The sequence below is a fragment of the Equus quagga genome, chromosome 15, assembly GCF_021613505.1.
Source record: "Equus quagga isolate Etosha38 chromosome 15, UCLA_HA_Equagga_1.0, whole genome shotgun sequence".
Lineage (NCBI taxonomy): Eukaryota > Metazoa > Chordata > Mammalia > Perissodactyla > Equidae > Equus > Equus quagga.
Genome location: NC_060281.1, coordinates 50,581,654 through 50,599,817, shown reverse-complemented (window position 1 = coordinate 50,599,817; position 18,164 = coordinate 50,581,654). Strand labels below are relative to the sequence as shown.

The 18,164-nt window shown below is 43.3% G+C and overlaps 1 long non-coding RNA gene across 1 annotated transcript; it reads left to right on the top strand.

Moving 5' to 3' along the window:
• The first annotated feature begins 1,956 nt into the window (after nt 1–1,956).
• On the top strand, nt 1,957–11,227 carry LOC124226109 (uncharacterized). The gene is made up of 3 exons (XR_006885200.1): nt 1,957–2,008; nt 10,139–10,260; nt 10,884–11,227. It is a non-coding gene; the product is annotated as an uncharacterized LOC124226109 (long non-coding RNA).
• Nucleotides 11,228–18,164: the final 6,937 nt, after the last annotated feature.

Genomic DNA, 18,164 nt, shown 5'->3' with positions numbered 1-18,164 from the left:
AAAAACTGAAGAAGAAGAGGCTGGAAGAACTCATAGGCCTGTATATTAAAACCAGACATAAATTAAACCTCAATATGTGACTTAAAAAAATAGATCTAGAAGACTGCGATGGTTAATTTACTTGTCAACTTAAGTGGGCCACAGGGTGCCCGGACATTTGGTCAAACATTATTCTGGATGTTTCTATGAGGGTGTTTTTGGATGAGATTAACATTTGAATTGCACTGAGAAAAGCAGATTGCACTCCCTAACGGGCCTCTTCCAATCAGTTGAAGGCCTGAATAGAACAAAAAGTCTAACTCTCCCTCCAGTAAGAGAATTCTTTCCTGCCCGACTGCCTTCAAACTGGGACTTCGGCTTTTTTCCTGCCTTTGGACTTGGACTGAGACATCAGCTCTTCCTCAGGATCCAGCTCACCTGCTCACCCTGCAGATTTTGGGACTTCTCAGCCTCCATAATCACATAAGCCGTTTCCTTATGTACGTATATGGAGAGACACACACACACACAACCTATTGGGTCTGTTTCATATATCTATACACATGCATAGATATATACATATCCTATTGGTGGCAGATGTTATTTCAGGGCTAATCTTCCTCAAAAAAAAAAAAAAGAAAGAAAGTAAAAATTACTCATGATTCCACAATTGTTGGCATTTTGGTATATATATATTTCTAGGCTTTTTATTTACATATAAATATTTCTTTACATATACACATAATCCCCACCCCACTTTACATAAAAAATCCCTCCTGTTTTATAGCCTGCTTTTTTCACTCAATATTTTTAATGGACATTTTTCCACATCAGTATTTTTAAAGACTGAATACTATTTCAGAAAATGGTTGCAGTTTAATTTACTTAACCAATCCCTAATTCAGAGATATTTAAGTTGTTTCCAGGGGTTTTTTTTTTAAACAAATATTATTACAATGAAAAGCCTTGTTTACACATACACTTGTCTTTTTATTTCCTTAAGCATAAGTTCCTAGAACTGAAATCATTTAATCAAACGATAGCTACATTTTAATCACTTTTGAAACATATTGCCAAGTTATCCTCACCTCCAGAAAGTTGTACCAATTTTCACTTCCCCACGCCCTTGCCAACACTGAAAGCTGGACGCTTGAAGATTGTCTTGACCAACATCTTCTCTGTGGTTTATTTATTACCTCCAAGAAGACTTTAGCTTCCTGCAATTCTTAATAAAATCCCCAAATCTTTGACAAATAACATAGTTTGCACCAACACCAAACTGAAAAGTCTTTTAAAAATATGTATGATGTATATATTTATATATATGTTGCAAGAATAGATGGATGTGTATTGAGTTAATACCATTTTATATACATATTTAGTGTAGTCCTAAGTTCCCATTTCCATTTAGACTAATGAAATTTCCTCTTGTTTTAGGAGCCATAAATTTTAGTTTCAAACACTCTTTGAAGTCACCTAGAGTTGCTAAACAAGTTCTGGGTCCTTTTCAAAAAGAGACCTGCATTTATGAAAGTCAGAGGATGTGCAAGGTGTCAAAAAGGCATCTGTGTAAATTACGTGGGCAGGCTCCTGCAAGGTTCATGGACCAGGGCTCACTGAGCACCTGGATTAAAAGCAGGAGCTTGTCCCAGTGGAGGCATTGCCATGTTATGCAAGGGTCTCCAAAGGGAGAAGCACCAGTTTCATTTGCAATTATTTGGCCATTCAACTTCTCAGGATGTCTTCCTTCTGTGGACAACTTCTGTTTTCAGTCATTTTCAACTTCCAAAGGACTCTGCTTGGACTGAGTGTCCAGCGTGTGACCTGTCTCTTGTTGCCTACATTACAGAAATAGAAACGAGGCCACATTTTTATTTTATGTTGTAAAGAGAGATAGTAGGACAGTTCAGAGTAGCAACTGAAGCGTCTTAGGATTGGTCCAATGCCGAAAGGGAAAATGCTCACTAGAATGGAGACAGGCAACCAATCAAGTGGAAATCACGGCATTTAGTCGGAACTCTCAGTAGAGGTAAGAGTGTAGGACTTTCATTGGCAACATCTGAGATGGCAACTTGAAAACCAAGCTTTGGAAATAGAGGCTCAGGGTAGAGCCCTGGGGATGGATGGATGAGGGAACGGGTTTGTAAACGCAGCTATGCCACGTACAAATGGGCAGTGGAGTGACAAGAACTGAGAAGCCATCTGCTGTGGCCTCTGATTCTTGGATCAGCCTCCCTACCCAAAGTTCTGCTAAGTAGAGCAGGGGACAGCAGCCCTATCCTACCAGCCAGGGCGTCAGAGAGAGAAGCAGACAAGATGAGGGGGTACCTATAGCTTCTCTCCACCTTTATGGCTGGATTCTGTTGGCTGCTCTGGCCTGCAGACTCCTTATCTGAAAACTGAGAGGATTGTGTTAGTAGGTGTCCAAGGGCCCATCCAGTTTTCATAAACCTCTATCTATTCATTCCATGAACAGTTAAGATCTGTCAGGTGCTGTGCTGGACCATTCTGGAAGGGCCTATGCCATAGGGGAAAAGACAAACTGGAAGTCACTGATCCAGTAGATTTTTTTGAGTGTACACACAAACAAGTGGTCTATGGTGTAACTACAGACCAGTCCAGGTCTTGACCTAGAAGGCAGAAGGCTGACTTTATTTTTCTTCTCTGTGGCTTCCTCTAACCATAGCATAGTCTTTATAATACCTGTGCATAGGTTTTGTGGTTAAGCAGAACACTCCTTGAAAACTGGCTCTGAAACTCAGTAAGCACCTTTTTTCTCTGGGAACAATGGAAGCACTGATTACTACGTGTACCGTGTGGAGACCTAACCATCCAATATGCCCATACTGGACACTACGCCAACCTCATCAACATTCATGAGATGCCAAAGATACAGGGCCTTGGAAAGGAAAACTTGGGTAGTTGGTTTTAATCTTTCAGGAACTCGATAAATAGTTACTTTTAGAAGGAGCATGTCACCCATCAGTAAGGAAATTGAAATACACAGAAAACATTTCATCACTTGAAGACTTGGAAATGTTATGCACATATATTTGAGTTCCAATCCCATGCCAAGAGCATGTCAAGATTCAGAAAATCAAATTGCACTAGGAAAGAGTTGAACTGTCTAAAGGTGAATTCTTTTTTTTTTTAAAGATTGGCACCTGAGCTAACAACTGTTGCCAATCTTTTTTTTTTCTTCTTCTCCTCAAAGCCCCCCAGTACACAGTTGTACATTCTAGTTGTGAGTGCATCTGGTTGTGCTATGTGGGTTGCCGCCTCAGCATGGCCTGATGAGTGGTGCGATGTCCGCGCCAGCGAAACCCCGGGCTGCCAAAGCGGAGCCTGCAAACTTACCCACTCGGCCACAGGGTGGGCCCCAGGTGAATTCTTTCTATTTCTTCTTTCTAACCAATAGAGAAGTGGCTATTTTTAATGAACTATAAGAACACTGCAGTTTATCTATAAAGAAAGCTATAAGAGACCCAGCACCACAGCCAAGTGGTTAAAGTTCCGTGTGCTCCACTTATGGTGGTCTGCATTCACCAGTTTGGATCCTGGGGGCACAGACCTACTCCACTCACTAGCCATGCTGCGGATGTGTCCCACATATAAAATAGAGGAAGACTGGCATACATGTTAGCTCAGGGTGAATCTTCCTCAGCAAAAAAAAAAAAAAAAGAGAGAGAGAGAGCTATAAGAATCTTTACTCTATAATCAGGAGACCAATTGATTAATTATTTTTGTTCTAACCTAAAATGTTATACTGATGTCAATTCTGGGTATTCCAAATGATTCAAAGACATGATGTGTACTTTATAATGGAGGCTACCTTCTAACTAGATGAAGTAATGAGGATGAGATTTAGGGGAAAGGAATACATTTTCTCAGATTTAGATTGCTCTCCGAAAATATTAAAACTCATAAGGTTTAGAATGTATATATGTGTTCTAAAAATTTGTTATCAAAGAGTTCACTAATCAAAAGGGGATAGTGAATTATTACAAGGTGCTCATCTCTGTGTAACCACCTCCCAGGTCAGTAAATGTAATATTACCAGCACCCCAGAAGCCCTCCTCAAACCCTCTATACCGATATTTCCTCCCCACTCCCAACGTTAACCGTTATTCTCACCTCTAACAACAAAGGTTAGTTTTGCTAGTTTTTAAAATATTTATATAAATGGAATGTTATAATGTGTATTCTTTTCAGTATGACTCCCTTTATTCAATATTACGCTTTGGAGATTCGTCCAGAGCGTTATGCATAGCTGTACCTAGTTCATTCATTTGATTGCTGTGTAATATTCCATCTTATTGCTATACCACCATTTATTCATTCATCCTACTGTTCATGGATATTTGGGCTTGCTCACAATTTGAAGTTAGAAATTGTGCTGGTATTAATATTCTGGTACACGTTTTTTAGTGTATGTCTCTGCGTGGATTTCTGTTGGGTGCATACCCAGGAATGAAGTTGCTGGGTCATAGGTTATACAAATGTTCAATTTTCAGAAATAACGCCAAACAGTTTTACAAAGTGGTTGTAAAGCTTCGTTTATTCTTGGCAGTCCTTTTCCTATTTCTGGCAAGGGGAAGTAGAGTGAGTAGGATTTTTATTTTCTTACAAGTTTCTTGGAACAAAATAGCTTTTTACAAACACTGTGAATGAGTAAAGTTTAAAGTAATTAAGGGCTTAGCGATTAAATTTCTTTCTAAACTACAGACATTTAAAAAAAAAGAAGTGTAAGAGTGCTTGGGGCAAAGCACATTTGGGATTTCCTTCTTGCCAAAATATCTGAAAAGTAATTCCAGCTGCTCAGCTCAAATAACCCATAGCTGGGCTGGCCGACCTCTGACCTGATATCTTCCCGGGGTTTCAGTGAAAGAAACAAACAAAATACAGAGAGAAGCAAGGATCCCCAATATCAGAGCAATGTCACTCCCGTGAACTTATGCAAATGAGCAAACATTTTCAGTATAGCCATCATCCCACCAAGAGGGGGGGCAGGTTCGAAGATTAAAAAGTTTGTAACGTTGGAAGTTTCCTTCTCCCTGGTACGGAAGACAGGCAGAAACAAACAATCTGTAGGTGGAAATGGAGGAAGAGGTTTTTCAAAGGACACTAAAATGCCCATCAGGTCTGTCCCCTATGAACTTGATTAGTTCGTGTAGAGCTGTCTTTCTTCCCCCAGAGAGGCTTGGAATTCTCTCTCTGGCAGGGCTGTGAGAGAACGGGCTCACCAGCGCCCCCTGTGCTTTAACTGATTTCTTGACAAGATTAGCAAAGTCCCAGCGGAAGAAGTTAACTTTTTTGTGTGTACAAGTACATAAAGGCTACATAGCCCATTAAGAAAAGTCTCCGGATATCCCACATTAAAAAGAGTTTGCAATTAAAACGAATAAATCCGTTGCAGTATATTCACACAATGGAATACTATGTAGCAAAGAGAATGAATGAACTACAGCTACAGGAAACAATATAGACCAGTTTCACAGCTGCAAGGTGGAGTGAAAGAGGCCAGATACAAAAGAGCAGATACTATACAATCCCATGTACAGAAAGTTCAAAAACAGGCAAAACTAGTTTATGGTGACAGAAACCAGAATAATGTGCTGGTGGTGGGGCCTGAATGGAAGGGGGTGCGGGATGGGCTTCTGGGGGGCTCACTGTGTTCATTTCTTGAGCTGAATATTGCTTACATGGGTGTGTCCATTTTGCAGAAGTTTAATGAGGTGTGTACTTAGGATTGTGTACTTTTCCGTTGTGTTTATCTTTCAGTATTTTTTTTAAAATAACATTGCTGTTGAGAGAAAAGGTAGGCTGACATTGTGATTTTTTTTAACAGTCCAGCAGCTTAGGGTAATATCAAATAGCCCACTCCTTGCTCAGGAGCCAGGAGCATCCTCAGATCCTTAGCACTAGTAACTACCCTTTTATGGAATAACAGCTGTGTATCAGGCTTGGTATTCCCTCCAGCCTTAAAGCAAACCTTCCAGAGAGGTAACACTGTCCTCAGCTCGAAGATAAGGAAATAAACTTCAGAGATGTTTAGCAATTTCCCCAAGTCACCAGCTAGTCAGTGCCTGTGCCAGATCTGGGTGCAGCCTACCTGCGCTGAAGCCCAGGCCCCCTCCTGAAGTACGAGCCCGGCAAAATTCCACTGTGGCCAGTCAGCCAACTCCACGCCCTCTGGAGGGAACCTGGATAAGCTGAGCATCCATGGCCCCCTTGAAGGGGCTCCACTCAGAAGGCCTATTCACAAGAGGGCAATGTGTAGTCTGAGGAGCGGGCGTGTGGAGGGGTGGGGTGCAGGCTGCCAGGCCTGCTGGTGCAGGTTAAATGCAGAGACCTTTCTTATTTTTATTTTTTGCATAGCCCACAATTTCCTCCCTTCTTCCTCCTTGTCATCCAGGCATCTAGGAAGTCCTCCTGGCTCCCCACTGCTGCAGGGCAGAGGGAGGTGTGGGCCTGGGGCAACATTCGGATGCACTGCGCAGTAGAGGCTGGCCCACCAGCTCAACCGACATCAGACAATGTCCATTCGTAGGAGACAAATTCAGCTCAGGATTACTCCGTAGCGATTAAACCCTGATGAACCGCAACTCGCTACCCGGGAGCTATAATCACAGCTTGGAAAGTTTCCTCCGCCTCTCTAAACTTACAAGCACACACATCACCTCCGCCATGAAGCCTTCCCAGCTATGCGAGACCACAGGGCCCTCACTCGCATTTTAGGGAATCCCCTCCACGTATATGGTTTGATTTAATCTTGACAAAAAGTTGCCAGTAAGTGCTATCCCCTTTTCACAAATGAGGAAAACAAGGCCTCGAGGGGTTAAGTGGTTTTACTCAAGGTGAAAACGCTAAGTGGTGGAGCTGGGATTCAAAGGTGGGTTTCGTCTCCCAGCCCCTCCCTTTCCACTTGGACCTAAATCTCCCTCCTCTGTTTCCCCACAGCGCCCAGAGCTAGCATATCTTTGAATTTATCACCCATTCCGGTAATCACTGACTTCTCTGCATGTCTCCCTGACTAGATGGGGAGGAGAACTTGAAGAGGTTTATTTGATTGTCTATCCCCGGTCCTTAAGTACCTGATAAACAGGAAGTACTCAAAGAGGTGACTGAAAGGTGAAAAGATGAATCAATGCATACTAATCCTGCATCCCTATAGCTAGACATTAAATAACGAACAGTGACTCAGAGACAGGGCAGTTGAGGGAGGTCAAAGCACGGGCTGTGGAACCACAGAGGCCAGGTTCAGATCCTGACTCCTCTGCTTACTAGTGGTGCATCTGTGGGTAGAAGACACAATCTCTCTCAGTTTCCATATTTGTTAAAAGGATGTAAAAGTCGTCCCCATTTAATAAGGCTGTTCTCTTAGTTCGTTCAGGCTACTATAACAAAATGCCACAGACTGGGCGGCTCAAACAGCACACATTTATTTAGCACAGTTCTGGAAGCTGAAAGTCCAAGATCAAGGTACTGGCAGGTTCTGTACCTGGTGATGTTGCAGATGGCCACCTTCTCACTGTATTCTGAGTTGGTGGAGAGACAGGGAGTTCTGGTGACCCTTCCTCTTCTTATAAGACACCAATTCCATCACGGGGGCTCCACCCTTATGACCTCACCAAAACCTAATTACCTCCCAAAGGCCCCCCTTCTAAAGACATCACGTTGGGAGTTAGAGCTGCAGCATATGAATTGTGGGAGGACGTGTTCAGTCCATAACAGCTGTTATGAGAAGTGAATGAATTGAAATATGTTAAGCACTTTACGTAATACCTGGTACATAGTAAAAATAGATATACCTAGTACTGGGCAAAATTAGCCAAGTTACCTGGGTAGCATCTAAACAAAACCTCTATGGGGGTACAGACTCCAAAGGAGAGAATTGTCCGCTATTCTTGGATGTACACTAGAAGCCAGGCGCTGTGATCTACGTGTACAATCACCACCTCAATAGTGGGTGGTAGGGATGCTATTATCCCTGTTTTACATATGAGAAAGCAGAAGCTGAGAGAGCCAAGACCACTCACCCAAAGTCACCCAGCCAATCGGTTGTTCGGCCGGGATGTAGACCCAGGTGTGCCTGTCTTTGTGGTCCATGCTCTGAAGCTGACTGGGGCAACTGGGGATGGCCTCAAGGGTGAGGTAAGATGTGAGATGAATCTTGAAAAATGAGTCAGATTCTAAGGAGTGGAAATGTTTGTAGCCCTCATCTTGGTACTTAATGATGTTCAGTTTTGTGCTTTTGGCTAATTGCTTTGGCTGTGTCAGAGTTTCTCAACCTCAAGGCTATTAACGTCTGTCATGGTGACCATCCTGTGCAGTATAAGATGTTCAGCAACACGGTTGACCTCTACGCACTAGACGCCAATGGCATACCCCTCTCTCCCAGTTGTGACAGCCAAAAACGTCTCCAGACTTCCCTCCCTTGGGGGGCAAAATCACCTGTGGTTCAGAACCACTAGTCTATGTGTGTATGTGGTCTCCATAACTCAGCTGTGAGCAACATGAAGCCAGGAGCATATTATGCCCTTTTGCATTCTCCAAACAAATAACCCAACTCTGTAAACATAGCAATTGCTCCATAAAATACCTGTTGAATTAAGTTGTCATCATAATCACCTTATACCTTTTTAAGTAGCTCCTATTTGTCCTTCAGATCTCACCTCAAATGTCACCTCTTTAGGGACACTTTCCCCAAATCCAGACTGGTCAGGTTTTCTTTTCTTACTTTCAGTGAAGTGCTACCATCTGTGTTATCTAATTTATCCCTCAAGCACCCTTGGCAGCTAGAAGAGCATGCTCTAAGCCCTATATTTTAATTAAAGAAACAAAGGCTCAGAGAACTGATGTGGCATGTTCAAGATTACACAGCAAAGAGGTGACAGACTGAAAACGCAGTCACACAATAGCAGGCCAGGCCCCTAGCGGGCCAGAACAGCGGATGCTGAGCAGAGCATCAAGTGGACTGGCATTTGGGGCAGCATACCTGTCACAGAAGAAAATTGAGGTTTTAGGAGGAAAGTTGGTCAGGAACCAGGGGCCGATATGGTGGGAGTAGAAGACAGCATGTGGTAGGGTACCCCAAAAACGCACTCAGTACCAGACTCCGGCACAAGACTAAGCCAAGATGAAGGATTATGCCCCATGGATAAACTGACCGGTGAATCTGAGGATGCTGAGAAACTTCTGGCCTTGGCCCTGATTTGAGGGGTGCTGAGCTGCAGGTCGAGAAAGGAGGAGTCTGCATGAGGCACAGTTTATCGATGAGTGGGCCCAAGGGAGTTGGTTTCCTAGTGTGCTGAATTCACTGTCCTCTCTCGGGGACGTGTCAGTCATTCATTTAGTTACTGATGTTGGTACTTGGCACCTACTGTTGTGCTGGGTCCTGTGATAGGTGCAGAAGACGCAAAGGTGAGCACAACAGAGGCGGTCCCTATCCGTCAACCCTGATCTAATTATCTCACAAATAAATGTTTAATTACAAACTGGGACAGGTGCTAGGAAGGAAAGGTACAGCATGCGGTGAGAGCTCATAACAAAAGGACATCTCGTAGTCTGAGGGCTGAGAGGTTTCCCTGAGAAGGTGGGAATTGAGCTGAGATCTGAAGAATGAACAGGAGCTGATTGTGTTCCATGTGTGTGTTGAGATGGTAGATGCCTCCAGGCTGGAGAAACAGCAGGGCAGAGACTCTGAGGCAGAAACATGGAGGAATGAGGTTGAAGATTGCACGGCCATAGACATACAGTTCAGAAAAGAGAAAGAACGAAAGAAAGAATGAGAGAAAGAAAGGTGAACATGATTAGAAACAGAAAGTATAGCTAATCCTCCATTCAGTGTTCTAGATGGCGAGGGGTTCCCCTCCCAAGGGGACAAAAATAAACATACTACCTCAAGAAGAGAGGTAGCTGGCTTTGCAGGCAGGGTCCCTCCTGAGGGTCAGTCTTGGTGGGGTTTAAGCCCAGAGTTCAATCTGAGAATGTCCAGCAATTCAGTTTTTCCGGTTCATCTAGTCAATCAGATGCAGGGGATTGAGTCACACTGGCCAAAATCACGGAAAATGGATGTATACATCAAAATGCCTATGTGTATTTTGCCATGAGAAATACAAGTGCCCAGCAAACCAAAATGTTCATGTCTGTTGGTCAGGCCACTCCCTTCCCTGTAAAGCGGTCCACAGGGGAAGACAAATGCCGATCAGAAGGTAAGTGGGCGAGCAGGAACTGGAACAAGCCAGCTGTGGCCATTTGATGTACCATTCTCCACTAGAGGTAAGCATATTTTCGGAGCCCCAAATCAGAACACAGGACTTAACAAAGAACTCTAACCTGATATATGAGTGTCATTAATTCATTTACCTGTCCTTATTGGGCCTTTATTAATAAATAATAATATTATTAAATTATTACACAATTAATGTTATATTATATTATCATATAATAATACAAATTAGTTATTTAATTATATTATTATAATTAATTAATTATATTATAATTAATTATAACTGTAATATAGTTAAATTATATTATAGATTTTTAAATAAATTATATTATAATTAATTATAATTATATTATAATTATCATAATATAATTAAACAATATTTTGTTATATATGGAATAAACTGCCATTATTAGAAAGAATAAAATAACATGAAAAGAAATACAACACTCAGCAAAAGATATATTTAATTCAATATTTGTTTTGCCATTTTTATAAAACGTTTATCTATCCAAGTTGATTTTCTACTAACATTTTTTTTATTAATACTCACTTTCCTCAATTATTATTTTTTCACCTAATTAAAAAAAAGTATTTGTTAAAAACTCTTTGAGTCATTTAATTTAAGAGATTTTTACAGTTTCACTCATTAATGAAGACATATTCAATTCCTCAGTGTTACTCATCAGACGGAGAAGCAATGACAACTCAATGATAATAAACAACTCCAGCACTACATGTGATTTATTACTAAACGAGATCAAGGCTCCTTGGAGAAACAGCCAATTCGAGATCTGGGACAGAAATTGTTCAAGAAGAGGCTGGAACATGTTAAGCCTGAAATTGAAGCCACTATCAAAGACTCCTGGGCTAAGGGCAAAGGATACGGAAACTAACTTGAAGGGGCTGTCCCTGGCCATAGTTGGGTGACTTTGAACACCAGAGAAGATAATCATAGTAGACTGAAATACATCAAATATCTGAAAATCCAATATCTCACATAATGATAGTTAAAAAACAAAGCAATGACGAGTTTTGGAGGTGGCTGGGGAACCAACTCCTGACAGGCTGTTAATAAAAGGAAAGGATCTTAACGCTGCCTTTTCTGTGTCAACTGTATTTCAGGGTAACCAAGTAACTCATATGGGAAATTCTTTCTTTGTAGAAGGATCACTGCAAATAAAAGCAGAAAGAATGACAGAATTAGAAAATCATCATTTTCAAATCTTTATTGAATTAATGGATCTAGGCCACACACATCAATGGCTGCAAAACCCATTAGGTGAAAGGTTCCTGGGGATCTTTATTGTGGATAGATCAGGCCAACAATATCTAGAACCACCAGTCAACTTAAAATCCCTAAAGGCATAAGCATACGACATCATATTTTTTCTGATGTGAGGAATAGGAATGCGCTCTGAACTCCCTTCAAAGAATTCTTGCCAAAACGAACCTGAATCTAATAAGACTCCAGGTTTAACCACCTGTTTATAGGAAACATAGGGTCAATTTGACAATGAGTCAAATCTGGAATGTGAGCATTTCTACAGGACAAATGTCCCAGTTTCTCTGACAAATGGCATCAAAAGGGGATGATAGTGAGGGAATGTAAGAAACTTAAGAACTATACTGTATTAGTCATCTCAGGCTGCCATAACAGAATCCCATAGACTGGGGGCTTAAACAACAGGCATTTATTTCCTCACAGTTCTGGAGTCTGGAAGAGTGAGATCAGGTACCAACGTGGTTGGGTTCTTGGGAGGACTCTCTTCCTGGTTTGCAGACGGCCATCTTTTTGCTGTGCCCTCACATGGCCTTTCCTCAGTATAGGCACATGCAGAGAAACAGACATCTCTCTCTTCCTCTTCTCATAAGGCCACCAATCCTACTGGATTAGGATCCCCACCCTTAAGACCTCATTTAACTTTAATTGCTCTTAAAGGCCCCATCACCAAATACAGTCTCATGGGGGTCATGGCTTCAACACATGAATTGGGGCTGGGGTGTGGGGAGGGCACAATTCAGTCTATAATGCACATCAACAAGATGCCATGTGTGGACCTTGTTTGAATCCTCATTGCAACAAACCAACTGTAAAAAGACATTTACGGGCCAATCAGGGAAATTTTAACATCATTTATTGGATACTAGACAATGTTAAGGCATTATTGTTAATTTTTGTAGACATGACAAAGATGTGTGGTTATGTTTTTAAAAAAGATTACTGATCTCTTAGAGATATATACAGAAGTATTTACCTTTGAAATTATACAAGGTCTGGAACTTGTTTTAAAATAGTATATAGAGGTGGCAGTGGAGGTGGGGAAGGGGTGTAGATGAAACAAGATCATCTACATATCAGTAACCACTGAAGCTGGGGGACGTGCACACGGGGCTTGACTTACTATTCTCTCTACATTTGTGTATGTTTGAAATTTTTCATAATAATAAAACATAATGATCATGCAAAAGAGAGAGAGAGAAATAGATTAAAGGAATATACTGACCACATACAAAGTGTAGGCTTTGTTAAATCCTGATTCAAACACACCGAGACAGTCATGAGACAATTGAAGCAAATTGATCATGAACCGTGTGTAAGATGATGTTACAGATTACTGTTAATTTTTTAGGTGTGATTGTGAGTTTTTGTTTTTTGAGGTCCTGATGGTTAGAGAGACGATTGAAGCATTTACAAGCTGTATTAGTCAGCCTGCTCCAGAGAGACAGAGCCAACAGGATATATATGTACCCAGAGAGACATTGATTGATTGATTTTAAGGAATTGGCTGACATGATTGTGGAGGCTGGGAAACCTAAAATCTGCAGGGTAGTCTAGCAGGCTAGAGATGTGGAGAAGAGCTGCAGTTTGAAAGGCCGTCTGCTGGCCGAATTCCCGCTGGCTCAGACTTTTATTCTACTAAAGCCTTCAACTGATTGGGTGAGGTTCACCCACATTATGGAGGGCAATCTGCTTTAACCAGAGTCTGTAGATCTAAACGTTATTCTCATCCAAAAAAACGCTTTCATAGAAACATCCAGAATAATATTTGACCAAATATCCTCGCACACTGGCTGCTATGGACTGAATTATGTCCTCCTCAAATTCACATGCTGAAATTCTAATCTGAAATGTGATGGTATTTGGAGATAGGAAGTGATTAAGTTTTAATGAGGTCGTAAGAGTAAGGCCCTGATCCAGCAGGGTTGGGGGTCTTAGGAGGTGCGCACAAAGAAGAGGTCACGTGAGCACACAGCAAGATGGCAGCCACTTAGAAGCCAAGAGAAGAGGCCTCAGAAGGAAACCTACCTCGCCGGCACCTTGATCTTAGACTTCCCAGCCTCCAGAACTATGAGAAATAAATTTCCGTTGTTTAAGGCACTCTGTTTTGGTACGGCAGCCCAAGCAGACTGCTAAGATGGCGCCGCCAAACTGGCACACAAAATTAGCCAGCACGCAAGCATTTATATTATCTGGAATTTGCTTTGAAATACTTTTTAAAAAAAATCAAAACAGGGCAGGTAGATGAAACACGATTGGCAAAATGCTGATAATTGTTAAAACTGGGTGAGTCATAAGTGGAGTTTCATTACATTATTATCTGAATTTTTCTATCATAAACCATTGAAAAGAAATGTTCTTGAGACTACCGTGTTCCAACCCAATAATGACAGGAAGAATTCACACACCGTCTTTCTACTTGGAAGATGAATGTTTTAATAATGAAATTCTTTAAGGACTTTTGTCCAGCTCTGATCTGTAGCTTCCTTTTTCCTATTCAGCCAGCAAATTCTCATTAAGATATGACTCAAGGACACGGAGTTCATTAAAATGATCATCGTATCACATAGTGGGAAGAACAGTGTCAAAAAAAATTCCCGGTCTCTGGCAGAGCATGTCATTCAGGGTTTTCTGCGACTGAAACCACAATAGCTGATAAGCGTTTTTGAGATTTGCCTTCCAGAGATCTAGATAATGTATCACATTAGCACACAAATTCCTGTAACAAGGCTCAAATGCATTAAATACTATTGTCATACTTCCACAATTCTCATACTTTGCCTGGAAAAAGCTTGGAATATTTTCTTCTAAAATTGTATATAAATGCAAATATTTGTATACAGCTTCCCAGTATACATTTCTGTTTAAGCTAAGTGAATGCTAAATGGTGTCATCTGTAAAAAACAACCCAAACCAAAGTTATTGACAATCCTCGATTTTTTTTTATAAGAATAACAGGAACTTTCTCACCTAATAAAAAATGCACTCTTGAAGGCTGAACATTTTTATGGTTTTAAGAATAGGCATCTTCTCGGGCCAGCTACGTGGCATAGTGGTTGAGTTTGTGTGCTCCGCTTGGGTGGCCTAGGGTTTGCTGGTTCAGATCCTGGATGTGGACCTAGCACCGCTCATCAAGCCATGCTGTCATGGTGTCCCACATACAAAATGGAGGAAGATGGGCACAGATTGTTAGCTCAGAGACAATCTTCCTCACCAAAAAAAAAAAGAAAAAGAAAAAGAAAAGGGCATTTTCAGATTCCTCATATGCTATGTTGAAATCTGCAAATAAAAAAATCCTTATAATTTTCGGCACAGGCAGAACTGGGTCAGAGAACATATTGAAGTGGACAGAAAGGAAGACTCTCCCATCTGCTCTGTTCTCGAATAATTCATCAGGGAGGCCCAAGCAGGCTTGAAAAATGGGCCTCAGCATAACAGTTTCTAAGCGAAACTGTGAAATCGGGTTTTTAGGGGCACTGATTGGTGGGCAATCTCGACCCGTATGGTAAGAGCCTTGCCGCCGGGTGCCCTGATTTGACATTTCAATCCACGATGCCAGCCTCTGAGTGTCCTCTTCTGTGCTGAGGGGTGTGGGCTGGGCAGGGCGAGAGCCAGGCTTCCTCTGAGATGCCATGTCCCACATCAGCCTGTCTGGGCTGCCACACGCTGGGTCTTCCAGGCCTGACAGCAGCGAATCCGATACGTGTTGACTAACTGGGGCTGAGTGACAAATGAGGCAGAGGAGACACGCAGTGCCTGCAGGTGTCTCTGCCAAATGAACGAAACAGAAAGAAAACATTCCGGGAAGGGGGAGTGGGTCAGTCTGTCAGCGTCTAAAAATACCCAAGGAGGGCACAGAAACATCCCGTCTCCCAGGGCAATCAAGTGAAAGTCACACAAGAGTGTGTTTGCCTGAAAAAGAAGAGGGCACCAGGAGGGGAGAGGAGAGCCTGGAGACGGAGAAAATATGTATCTGGGTCACTTGAATGCCGGCACAATAGCCCTTAGGAGACAGAGGCTGGGAGAGCCTCATAAATAGCCTTCGGGTTCATTGCCAGGGATAGCATTTGTGTCAGGCCAGCAAGGCCCCATGGCAAGCACTAAGTCCGAGGGGACTCGGGCCACGCTAGAAGAGGTCAGCAAGGCCACAGGGTGGCCCGTGGGCCCTGCCAACCCTGAGCCACAGGATTCTCCAGAAATCACCTAGAGCGAGGGGAACTGGGCATATCACATGTGGATGGTAGGAGTCTAGAGTTCGAGGGATAAACTGAGACAAGGTAACAGCAATCATCATCCTGCACCTTTTTACCAGAAATGCCTGTGGACACAGGGCTGCTTTGGGGAGGGCAGAGAAAGAGCTATCCACTAGGCAGAATTCAAAATGTTGGCTGGTACAGAGAGGCCCGCTTAGAGGAAAGCAAACACAGTCCCAGGGACAGCCTCAGGCTCCCACAGGATCTCGGGGTAACCAGCAGTGCTCTCTGCAGCCTCCTCCAGCTCTCCATTCCAGGTATTCTCTGCGCCAATTCTTCCTTGTCCCCCAGGTTTCCAGGCTCATCCTCAGTCTCAGCCAAGGAGTGCTGGCCTCGGGCTCCTGAAGAACATTGCACCTGCAGAAAGCTGAAAAAGTGTCTCTCTCTCTCTCTCTCTCTCTCACACACACACACACACACACACACACACACACACACACCCGCCATCCCCGTTCAGATTCCCTCCATAACCACCATCCTGCCTTTCTCTTCTCTTCCCTGGATTAACTACGTTCCCCACAATTACTAAATGGGGACCACACACCCATTTGTCCTTTGGGAAACCCTTCTAGAGAGACAGTAACTCATGAACCAAAGCAAAGACCCACACGTGATGGACAGGAACCTTCCGCTGCCACCGTGTGGGTTCGACCATCTTCTCTTTGTAGGGTGCCTTAGAGTTTACAAAGACCTTTCCCACACGCCGTCACATTTTGGCCTGGCAACCACTGAGCGAGACAAGTGTTATTGATCCCATGCTAAGAATGTAGAAACTTTGACTTGAAGAATTTAAGTGATTGTTCTAAAGCCACCCAGTTATTCACTGGCGGAGCTGGAATTCAAACCTCGTCATTTAATTCCAAGTAAAATCTTTTCTTCAATAAAATAATAATAATAGCTACCATTTATTAAGCACTTCCTGTGTGCCATGCCCTATCCTATGTGTCTTCCATGCTTAAATTTAGTTAACTCTCATGAAAACCCTACAAGATAAGGTAATGCTATTATACATCCACTTTGAGGATGAGGAAAACTGAGGCGCAAGGAGGTTAAGCCACTGCCCCAGGTCACACAGCTATACCACACTCTCCTGCAGCTGCCTAAAATTTTGCTATTCCTACTTTGCTGCAAAAGCCTGAGCTAGGAAACGCAGTAATGAACAGACAGTGACCCAAATAGGAAGTTTGGGAAGTACAGAGCGAACAGCTCGGACCATGGCAAGGGGTGCTGTCCAAAAGCTCAGGCCACAAGCAGTCAGCTGTAAGTGTTTGCTACTAAATCTGGACAGACAGGCACCCCCAACTTATTTTAAGCCTAAATGAAAGGAAGGTTTAGTGACAGTATCAGCCAGGGCCCTGGCAAAAAATAGATGGCACAGCCCAAAGTGTTAAACTGAAAAGAATGTAATGAAGGGACCATTTACAGAAGGGTGGGCAGGATTAAAGGAGGCAACAAGGATGCCGAGGCCCCAGAAACAACAAATGCTGGAAGTTATTGCCCCCTCCAGGACCTTAGGCACAAAGGGAGGGAACACGTTACCAGAACTCAGTGACCCCTGGAGCCGGAAGAGGGACTGCTTGCCGGGGGGTTGTGGGACGCAGCCACTGACAGCCTGCCCGTTCTCCCTTCCAACTCCTGCAGACGCCCCCACTAGCGGAGGGCACCAGGAGGCCAGAGGGTGAAGGGGTCCTGGTGAAGCTGTCTCCAGACAGGGCGCAGGAGGGCAGAGAATGAAGGGATGGGGGTCTACATGTGACTGACACTTCTCATCCTGACCCTGCCCACCCGACGGCTCTAGCTAAAGCCAGACGGTGCTTGAGCACCGATTGTCTCGAACAGAGCCAGTGTGCCCCGGCTCAGCCTTTCTCCAAAAGTGCAACTGCCTTAAGTAGACCAAATACTAAAGGGAGCGTCCCTGTTTGGTGTGTTTCTTTCCCCAGGACTGCATGGGGCTTCAGTCCCTGCCCGCAGAGCCCTCCAGCCGCGCCACATAACAAAGGAGCATTCCCCCCCAGATCCCCCTCCTTTATCAAGGATGAGCGAAAGCCATATCCCAGAGCTATTTTTCTTCTTTGCACCTGTCTTTTAACCCTTAGCTTCACTCACTTTTTTTTTTTCAGTTTAATTCAAGAGGAAGGCAGCAACAAAGAGCAAGTCAACTTCCAGACTTCTTGTGCTTACATGGTCCTGGGGCCATGAGCATCGCGGCTGTCTCTGCAGGCAGAGGGCACAGGGAGCGGCGCATCTGTCTGCTAAGGCTTTAGGCTGAGGAAGGAGGGACCGCCAGGGTGGGAGTCAAAGGGAGGTCTCCATGTGTTACCTTGCAAAGCGGAGCGGAAGGGCTTTCTCCTGCTAATCAGGAGCGCATGGAGAGAAGAAGGGAGCTTCAGGGCAAAAAGCAGCCTCCACTGCCTGAAAACGA